The 10,198-nt window shown below is 39.2% G+C and overlaps 1 pseudogene; it reads right to left on the bottom strand.

Moving 5' to 3' along the window:
• Positions 1-1,471: 1,471 nt before the first annotated feature.
• Positions 1,472-2,159, bottom strand: LOC106326263 (annotated as a pseudogene).
• Positions 2,160-10,198: the final 8,039 nt, after the last annotated feature.

Consider the following 10,198-nt stretch of genomic DNA (forward strand, 5'->3'; position numbering starts at 1 on the left):
TGAATATGGATCTGAAAACACTAAATGGGACCATCTCTTTCAATATTGAAACGTGCAAAAGTCTATCAACAATTACTTTATTGACAAGTTGTCACTAAGAAAATATATTTGCGTAAGAAAATCTTTTAATTCCAGTTAAAGTCATGTAAAACTAAATTTACTTTTAATTTACGGAATTACTTGAAAATTGTTAATTTAAAACATTGTACTGATGAACATACAAAAAAAACATATACTGTTACTAATAATAGTCTTCTTTTTTTTTGAACTGATACTAATAACAGTCTTAAAGATACATTCTATGATGGAGGGTTTTTATCATTACTTTCCGTATTTTTTTCCAACCATGATCATTATTAAGCTTGTATATTTTTTTATTATTTAATATACTTTTTTGCTTATGAGAACTTATGTTATTAATTAATCATTTTTGTTATTTTTCTTCTAAATAAAATTAAACTACATTTTTCCTTCATGCATATAAATTTCTGAGTTTATGTAATCTCATATTAACAGACCAACTACAGTATGCCGATACCATAATAAAATTAGTTTAACATACGCATTTTATTTTTTATTTTCGTATTTTATTAAATAAGTATAGCATGTTATCTATTTAATAATTTAACTTAAAATAAAAATTATTTTATAATATATTATTTTTAATTGAAAATCATTAAAAATATAGAAGTTAAAGAATCAAACAAAATTCAGGTTCCAAATATATTTTTCAAACTTAAATATATATATTTATACGTTTATAAATATATATACAATTTGGGTCCTCGAAGTTTTCATAAAATATAATACTATATAAAATATATGTTTGATATAAATTTGAACAGATTCTAAAAATAGTTTGAGACGGTCTTGCGACTGTTAACTAAGGTTAAAAAAAACATAAGGTTCAACAACAGACAATAAAAAGTTCTTAACGAAACTGCAAATTAATTATTCATTACATGAATTCATGAAATAATGAATAATTTTGATCATTAACCCACTTGAAGGGACATTTAGAAAGTTGTGCTGTAATTAACGATATAAGTTACCTCCATGAAATAAGTTACTTCCTTTAAAAAAGAAGTTACCTCCATGAAATAGATTTTAACTGTGAACTAGACTACCTACCTAGACAAAAATTACACTAATTCAAAGATTTATAATTTAACGATGCTATGGTTACCACTACTATTGTTGATCATTAATCCATTTGAAGCGACATTTTCAAGTTGTATTTTGAATTTATGATTAATGATATAAGTTACCAATATAGAACAGAGTTTAAATGTGAAGTGAATTACCGACACTAAACTACAGAAGTCCAAAAGTTTATAGTCTTAAAGTTGTGGTTTCTGTTACTATTGTCGATCATGATTCATGATTCATGATATTACAATACATTGTTATTACTGTTGTTATTGTGGTTACTATTATTTGTGGCTACTTTTATTATTGTAACTTTGTAACTGTAGTGCAACTTTCCTAATAAAAAATGAGCCATGAAAACAATAATTTTAGAACTCTCTGTTCTGACAACGAGAAAGAGCATCATTCAGACAAAACCATCTCTCTATATTATTAGTTCTTTCTTTACATTAAAAAGAAAGAACAAAGCATAATGAACTTCACCAGCAGAAAAAGACAGGAGCTCCAAGATCCAATCGTCAAATGTCAGATGCATCCTCCCAACTGTAAGATTCAAAGTAGACAAAAAACAAATCAGATTTAATGATACTAAATTTCTTAGTAAAAATTTTCATTTTCTAAGTGAATAATGTTAACAATCACCATTATAGACGCGATTTCCTTGTCGGAGACAGGTGTGCGTTTCGGCTGCAAAGATGCTTTTCCTCCAGCAGCAGTGTTCTTCGGAGCTGCCGGGACATCTGAACTCGCCGTGATATTTTTCTTGCCGCCGGAGACAGATCCGGACGTTGGTCCAGAACCTAATAAATTTAACATGCAAAGAAAAAGTTGATAATAACGAATGATAAAAGAGCAATAAGCATCAATTAAAGCAAGAACCAAATAGAAAAAGTAATGAGAGAATCTACTAAGGATAAAAATGTAAACCTGAGGATATAGCAGATGAGGAAGAAGGAGAGTGTCTCTGAGAACTTGATACTAGGAATTCTCTTCATCTTCTGCTTCCTATACGATTCTTGAGTGATTAATTGATTTGCTCTGTTTTCTTTCTGACGAATAAAAGCTCTTTGCATTTATCCTGAACTTAATGGGTCAAGAAAGGTTTTCCTATGATGGGCTTTCCGCCAACTTGATTATTTGGACTAGTAAAACTTAAAAAAGTTTCTTTCTAACTCGCAAGCCACAAGTTACATCCTATATCAAAGACCATGATTAATCCGGGATTTTTAGAGTGAGGTTCTTTGCTTTTTTAGTTAAAAGTTAAGAAACAATTTCTTAACTTCTGTTAATACCCCTATCCTAAGAACCCCGGGTTAATCACGCTCTTAGAGCATAAACATTCCAAGGTCCTTAAAGAGGTTTTTTGACAAAATGTGAGTTCCACTGACGCGTGAGTCCCACAAAAATTTAAAAACCACTCTCCAAAATCACCAAATAAGAATTGGTAATTGGAAGATTTTGGCACTGTTTGCGGGTTCCACCGACAGATGACGGCCTGCGATTGGTTTACTTAAAAAAAAAAAAAAAAACCTTAAAAACCCCTTACGATAATCATAGTCTTAGATCCTTGTCAATATTCATTATCAGATTAGATACAGTCCCATATAGAAAAAAACTGATCATGTCCTCATCACATCGGCCATTGAAGATTAAATACAATCCCTTATAAGAATTGATCCTACGGATTAAAGATTTAGACAACGTATCTACAACTAGAAACTACCAAGGGCCACTAGTAGAGTTGCAAAAATATCAAGACATAAGCTTAATCAGACATCAAAAGACCAATGAAAATGAATTATAATGAAGGATGTAAGAGCTTCAACTCAGAATCTTCTGATCATTTTTAAGTAACCCTACACTGTACATATTCTCCAAGAGTAGTTCCATCAGAAAGCGTACGGCTTTCAAAGAATTTGTAGCAGTATGTCACAGAATATAACATAGATAGGATGTCGACAAACCGACCTTCGGGGGTAAGCATATGAAAATTATGCTTGCGGCCTCTAAGTTTATACTTAGTTCTTAATTTTTAAACTGGTTTTGTGGCATAATGTCGTAATTGAGTTTGTTTAATGCTCTCATAAATTTCAAAGTTGCATGTTCAAATCTTGAACACTATTTTGAAAATAGTTTTTACGAACTAGAATAATTGTTGAAAAATTCAGGGTCCGCTTTTGACCCACTTTAATTTTCTTGGAGAAAGAATTTCGAAGAGGATAAATTCATGAATTGATAGACTTAATCGTCTCAATAATTGAAACTTTTGTGGTGAGATTTATATTGACGTGTTCAGGGGGAATCAGCCAAGAAACTGAGTTTAACCTCCTCATAAATTCATGGCAAAATAATTTTTATGGACCACGGAACGACGAGTGACATACTGCATTGGCCTTTAACTCATATTTCAAGTCGCCGACCTTGTATAGTTTACGCAACTAAAACAAATTCCACCTTTATCGTTACGGCTTCGTGGATGATGTCAGATTCGTGTTCTTAAAAGTATGATAAATAACTCATAGATCGGTAAAAAAAGTGATGAACTTATCGACAAGTTAAGCGATGAGAAAATTTAAGAAAGTAATATTTACTTTTATCAGATCCGCATAGCTTGTGCGGACTAATACATATATTCTTTTTTTTTGGCACAAACATATTCAATAAATTGAAAAGGCCTCGGGCCCAAGGTTTAACCCATAAATGGGTTTACAATAGAAACTGCCGCTAGAGCTTGTTTAGCCAACGAATCGGCCTCAACATTGTTTTTTGCGATTGAGATGCGAGAAAGAGATATCGACGAACGCAGAGGCGATCCTTTGGATGTCATGGACGATTCCGTAGATTTTCTTAGCTTGCAAGTCATTGTTGATTGCTCAGATGAGCATTAAATTGTCAGAGAATACCTTTAGTCTGGGTAGATCAAGGTTCACTGCAGTAGAGATCGCGGATCGAAGCGCCAGTGCTTCAGCGATCAGAGGTGAGTTGATGTCCTCTTTTGTGACGATTCCTTGTGTGATACGATTGTTTGCTGTTCCGGTAATGGTCCAAGCTAATCCCGCTTTCCTTGTTTGCTTGTTCCACGCTGCGTCGGATTTGCAGGTTGGAGTTGCTTCGAGATCGAATTGGGTCCGGTGAACTACCGTCGGTACTGGAGCTATCGTTAGATTCTTCGACTTTTTCGGTGGTTGAGCCAGGTTTCACTCTCTTGCTAGCCGGATTCCATTCGTCGCCGTTTCCTCCGGAGATAGGGTCATGTTTTCAAAGATGAGAGTGTTTCGTGCCTTCCATATGGACCAACAGACCCAAGGCAGTATACTATTAGTGATTCCGGAGGGTGGGAGGCAGATAACAGTTCTGAAGGCTACCAGAGCTTCTTTGAAATCCTCCTCTGTGGCTATGTGAACCACTCTCTGGAGGGGGATTCTATTCCATACCTCTTTAGCGAAGGGGCAGTGAAAGAAGGTATGACACGCTGACTCTTGTTCTTTACATCTAACGCACACTGCCTCTGAGTTGATTCCTCTGGTCTATAGATTCTCGCCAAAGGAGAGAGCTTTCTGAATGATTGACCAAATGAAGACCCGCATTTTTAGAGTGAATTTGCCGTTCCATACATCCTTGATCCAATTGAACTCCAAGCTTTGAGATGTATCACACGGGTTCTGAGAGGCCACTGCATTATATCCAGATTTCGTCGAGTAGACCCCCGTAGATAGAGGCAGCTGCCATACATATTTGTCTTCAGCTTTTGACCTGCTTGGTTGGAGTTGCTTGATTTGCGGCAGTAGTTGAGGTAAGAGTTCTTCAATCCTCTTCGTATTCCATTCCATATCAGAAGTTAGGAGAACGGCTACAGTAAGGTTGAGGTCTTTTTCTAGGATTGGTCCATACGGTTTTACATTTTCATGTAGAGAGGTCCAAGAATCTGCCCATACTTTTGTAGTTTCCCCGTTACCAATGGCTTTGCCAATGCCTTCACTTAGCAGGTCCCTTCCGTGGAGAATACTTCTCCATCCATGTGAGCATGCTGTTGTCACTTGTGTCTTTAGAAACGATTCTTTATGGCAGTATTTGCCCATTAATACTCTTGCTAGGAGACTGTTAGGTGCTGTTAGGATCCTCCATGCTTGTTTAGCTAAGAGAGCTTGATTGAACAGCTGTATGTCTCGGATTCCCAATCCTCCACTTGCTTTTGGTTTAGTCATTTTTTGCCATGAGACCCATCACATTTTCTCTTTTCTTCTGTTGTGTCCCACCAGTATCTAGTCAATACTGATTGTATTCGTTTGCAGATACTGACTGGGAGCTGGAAGCAAGACATCGAATACGTTGGTATGGCAGTGAGGACGGCTTTGAGGAGAGTCAGCTTACCTGCCTTAGAGAGAAAACGTGATGATCGAGAAGCTGCTCTCTGTCTAATTCTGTCTACCAGCGAAGTGAAGAGGTCACGTTTTCGTCTTATTTCCCAGTTCCTCCCTCAGCAGAAATTCCTAGTAGCTCCTTGACCTTTGTTTTTCTATCTTCCGGTGTCTTTGAGGAGAAAAATATAGAGAATTTTCCTTTATTAATCTGTTGACCAGATGCTTCTTCATATTGTAGGAGTATATTTTTTAGTGACTTGCAGCATTCCTCCGAAGCTTGGCAGAAGATCATCGTATCATCTGCAAAGAGCAGATGGTTCACGCGTGGGCTTCGTCTTGCGACTCTTATTCCCTGTAATGTTCCCTCTCTCTCTGCCTTCTTGCATAGACCAGAGAGTACCTCTCCGCAGAGTATAAATAGATAGGGCGATAGGGGGTCACCTTTCCTGATTCCTCTCTCAGGTCTGACTGATCCTAGGGCTGTGTCATTTATTAAGTAAGAGTAGGAGACTGTAGAGACACATTGCATGATCCAGCTTGTCCATTTATCATGAAAACCCAATCTTCTAAACACTTGTTCTAGGAATTCTCATTCCACTCTGTCATAGGCCTTTGACATATCTGTTTTAACTGCCATAGTACATCGTTTCTCCACCTTAGAGTTCTTGAGGACATGTAGGGTCTCGTGGGTTATGAGGACGTTATCTGAGATTACTCTTCCGGATGTGAATGCTGATTGATTCTCAGATATTATTGCATGTAGTACTGGTTTGAGTCGTAGAGATAGCATCTTAGAGATGATCTTGAAGTAGACATTGCATGAAGCTATTTGTCTGTACTCAAATACTTTCTTGGCTCATGTACTCTTTGGAATTAATCTGACATGCGTTTCATTTTGCGAGACTCTAATCACACCCATTGAGAAGAAATTTTTGATCTCTGCGACAACTGCTGGACCCACAGTTTCCCAGTTTGCTTGGAAGAAGCTCGCTGAGAAGCCATCAGGACCCGGTGCCTTATCCGCGTGAATAACAAAGGTAGCTTCTCTAATTTCTACAGCAGTGGGGTATTTGATAAGCATTTCGTTGGTTTGATGGGATATGCATGGTTGCAGGGCCTCATGGACGATGGTAGAGCTGTTCTGATTGGTGGACTTGAAGATACCATCATAGAATTTGCAGATCACCGCTGCTATTTAGTCTTCTTCAAAACACAGTATTCCTCTGTCGTCTTCAATCACAGACAATCTATTTCTTGCTTTCCTGCCCTTTGCCATTGCATGAAAATAACTCGTATTAGAATCCCCAAGCGTCAACCACAATTGTCTGCTCCTTTGTTTCCAAAATTCTTATTCCTTTACGTACGCTTGTAGTAGAGATTTGTTGATTTGGTATATGACTTCCTCGTTTTGAGATGATTTTGACATTTCATTGTCCAGTTGCATACGCAGTTTCTCAATTGACTCTCTGCTATCTTCATAGTGCTTCTTGCTCCATTTGCAGATTGCTCTTCTGCAGTGTGAGAGTTTCTCTTCAACGTGTAGGTGGGGTACACTATCCCAAACCTTCTTTATAAGTGCTCTTACCTCCATGTTATCTCTCAAACGTCTACCAAATCTGAATATTTTTGTCCCTTTTCTTCTTGTAGTGTCCATGAAAGAGAGCAATGGTTTATGATCTGTGCCCTCGTACTTAAGGTATTGGCTTCGGCATGCTGGAAACAGATCTGACCATTCGCTGTTACAGAGTGCTCTATTCAGTCTGCATTGTACTATATGTGAGAAACTTTCCTCTCCAAGACAAGAAATTTTCGTGGTGTTTTATATCAAATAGGTCGTTTTGTGCCATGAATGCTCCGAAGGCACAGAAAGTGCCTTCAGCTCTGACTAGACCACCTTTCTTCTCGCTGTTATCTACTATCTCGTTGAAATCACCTGATAGAAACCAGGGTTCTTCGTCTGCACATTCTAGATTTGTTAACATATGCCAAATAGCTTGCCTCTTGGTGTGATCAGGTTAACCGTACACGAAGGTTGCACGAAAGGTAATTCATTTACTGCCAATTGTCGTATCTATGTGATTTGGGGATGATGAGTTGACAGTTAGCTCAATTTCTTTGTTCCAAATCAGGAAAAGGCCTCGACCACCGTTGCTACTAGGGGGAACAACATGTTAGTTATCCAGATTCAGCCAATTCAGTGTAATGGTGATCATATCCGTGTTATTTTTCGTCTTCATCAAGAAGAAGACATCAGGGGAGTTCCTTCGATGAATCTCCCTCACTCTCTGGACTGTTATGGGGTTCCCCAGCCCACAACAGTTCCAGGACAGTATGACTAAGGATCCTGGTGTGGAAGAGGCAGAAAATTCGGCTTCTTCTTTGAGGCTGTTGGAATCAGGTGAATTGGAGGCTTTGCCCCAACCTTAGATGTCCCGGCCTTGGTCTTTGGGGTATCCTTCGATGTGGCGCCTTTGTGCTTCTTGTTTTGCGGTGACTTTTTGCCTCTCCCTGGTGAGAATCTCATTTGTGAAATATTTCTCTTTCTGGAGCTTATACCATTGAGAATATTGGGAGTAACAATGGTACATTTCAGCGTTGTTCCTCTCTTTTGTTTCTTCTTTTCTCTGATTTGGATAGGTGGGGGCGTGTCTTATTTGTCTGAAGGTTGCATTGCGACATTGAAATCAATCCCCGGTGGGCTTTTGGCTCTTATACCTCGCTCCCAGGGAGATAAAGATCTCCTTTGTTCTGTTGAGGCTGCTACTATGGAGGCTGCAGTGGTTTCCATTAAACCTTCTGCGTCACTCTCTAAGACCCTCTGTCTTCTTGCTGCAGCTTCCACAGGGTCAGCGCAGCAGAGATATTGCAAAATGACCTCATGTAGTTCTTGCATAACCTGTTCTTCTGTTATTGCCTGCGTCTTTTGTTGTTCCAGAGTTGATACTGCTACATGTTCTGCAGGTTGTCCACAAGCTTTCATAATCTCCGTAGCTGCTTCTTCTTGCATCTCCTATCCGTACTCGTTGTCTTCTGGCATTAACTTCAGTAGGGTCTGGGCAGCTGAGGTACCGTAGCGTTGCATCGTTGAGGTCTTTCATGACTTGCTCCTCTGACTGGTAACGTATTGAGACCTGTTTGGTTTGTATTTGAGATTTTTGCGGCCCATAGTTCTGGGGCTCTTCTGGTTCCATTTTGCCAGACTGAGCAGAAGGGGTAGGCAAGGTAGGTGGCTTTGCTCTCCATTCGCTGAGCTCTCTTTGGGGAAAGGAGTTTTGGTTCTGCAGGTGCCTTCCTAATCCTTGGTCTCTTCTCTTCGTGTAGGGCGGGGAGTTATACCCTTGGGGCTCCGGTTCCTTGTCGTGAGATTTAGGTTTCCAGGAATGTATCTCTTCTCTTAACTTTTATGTCCTCTTTGTAAGTGGGGAGACTCTGGTCTGTTTGGTTGCTACTCTGGCTCCGTAGGTGTTCCCATACCTATCTACCCTCTCATGGAAGGCTTCCAATGTGCGTACAGGCTTTGACTCTGATTTACCAGCTCTAGTTGGTGTAGAAACCTCTTCTCTGCGTCTTTGGTATGAGATCTGTTGTCTGCTACTGAGGTATGTATCTGTTTTTCCCAAGAGAGGAGATTGTTGAATCTCTTTTTCCTTGTGACGTTGTGTCTCCTGTTGTACCTCAGCTAAGACATTGGGGCAGTCTTTCTTCAGATGAGTGAGAGAGTGTCAACATGAGCAGTAGTTCTCCAATCTCTCATATTCCAGGTAGATTAAGCTTTCTTCCCCTGAATCGTACTCGACAATAGCTTTTTTCACTAAAGGTTTTAGTCCGTCCACAAGTACCTTGACTCTTGCCGTTGTTTTGGTGAGTTCATGGTTCAGGAGGGTTCCCAGGTCCTTTCCTATATCACATATCATGTCTTCAAGCCAGAAATGGGGAGGAATGCCTCTAATCCGGATCCAGAAAGAGATCTGTGAAGGGAATGAGGTTGAGATGATAGGTTCCCACCTCTGAAGTATCATCATCCAATATGCAAAGTGGTATGGTCTGTTATCCAGTACTCTCTGTAAATCTTCTTCTTTTTCAAATCTAAACTGAAAACAGCCACCCCCGAGATCTGAACCTGTGGTCCTTCCTTGTAGGTGCCATTTACGAAGTATAGCAGGAATTAGGGCCCAAATTCTTTGCTCCCGTGGGTTGGTTACTCTACCTATAAGGATGAGAGCATTTTCCTTGATTAGAGCTGAGTTATCCACACAGTGAGCTTTGATTCGTTTGATGTGAGGTTCGTCTCTCTCACACAGTCGACCTTTTCCTTTTTCTTCCTTTGTGAATCTTCTTGCCATGGTTCTTTTCAGGTACTGCTAGCTTTTTGGTTGACAGCAGCTCTCTGTATTCTGAGATCTTCAAGGTAAGGATAAATCTATGTAGAAATGGTGATAATTAAGGAGCTCTATGGAGGTGAACTTGATGAATTGTTGGTTGAAATTTGAACGGGGCTTCTTGGAGGATGCTGTTTCGGGTAAGAAAGTAGGGTTTTCCAAAGGGTGCTGAGGAGTGACCGCTGGTTACTTACCAAATTCGGTAGTTTGTTGAGTTGTCGTTGTCAAGGTTTTTGAACGTTGGAGGCGTTGCTTAATAGTCTTGGTAGACGTACATGTGAGAGTCTTTTCTCACCGAAGAACAAAAAA

The sequence above is a fragment of the Brassica oleracea genome, chromosome C2 (genome assembly GCF_000695525.1).
Source record: "Brassica oleracea var. oleracea cultivar TO1000 chromosome C2, BOL, whole genome shotgun sequence".
Taxonomy (NCBI): Eukaryota; Viridiplantae; Streptophyta; class Magnoliopsida; order Brassicales; family Brassicaceae; genus Brassica; species Brassica oleracea.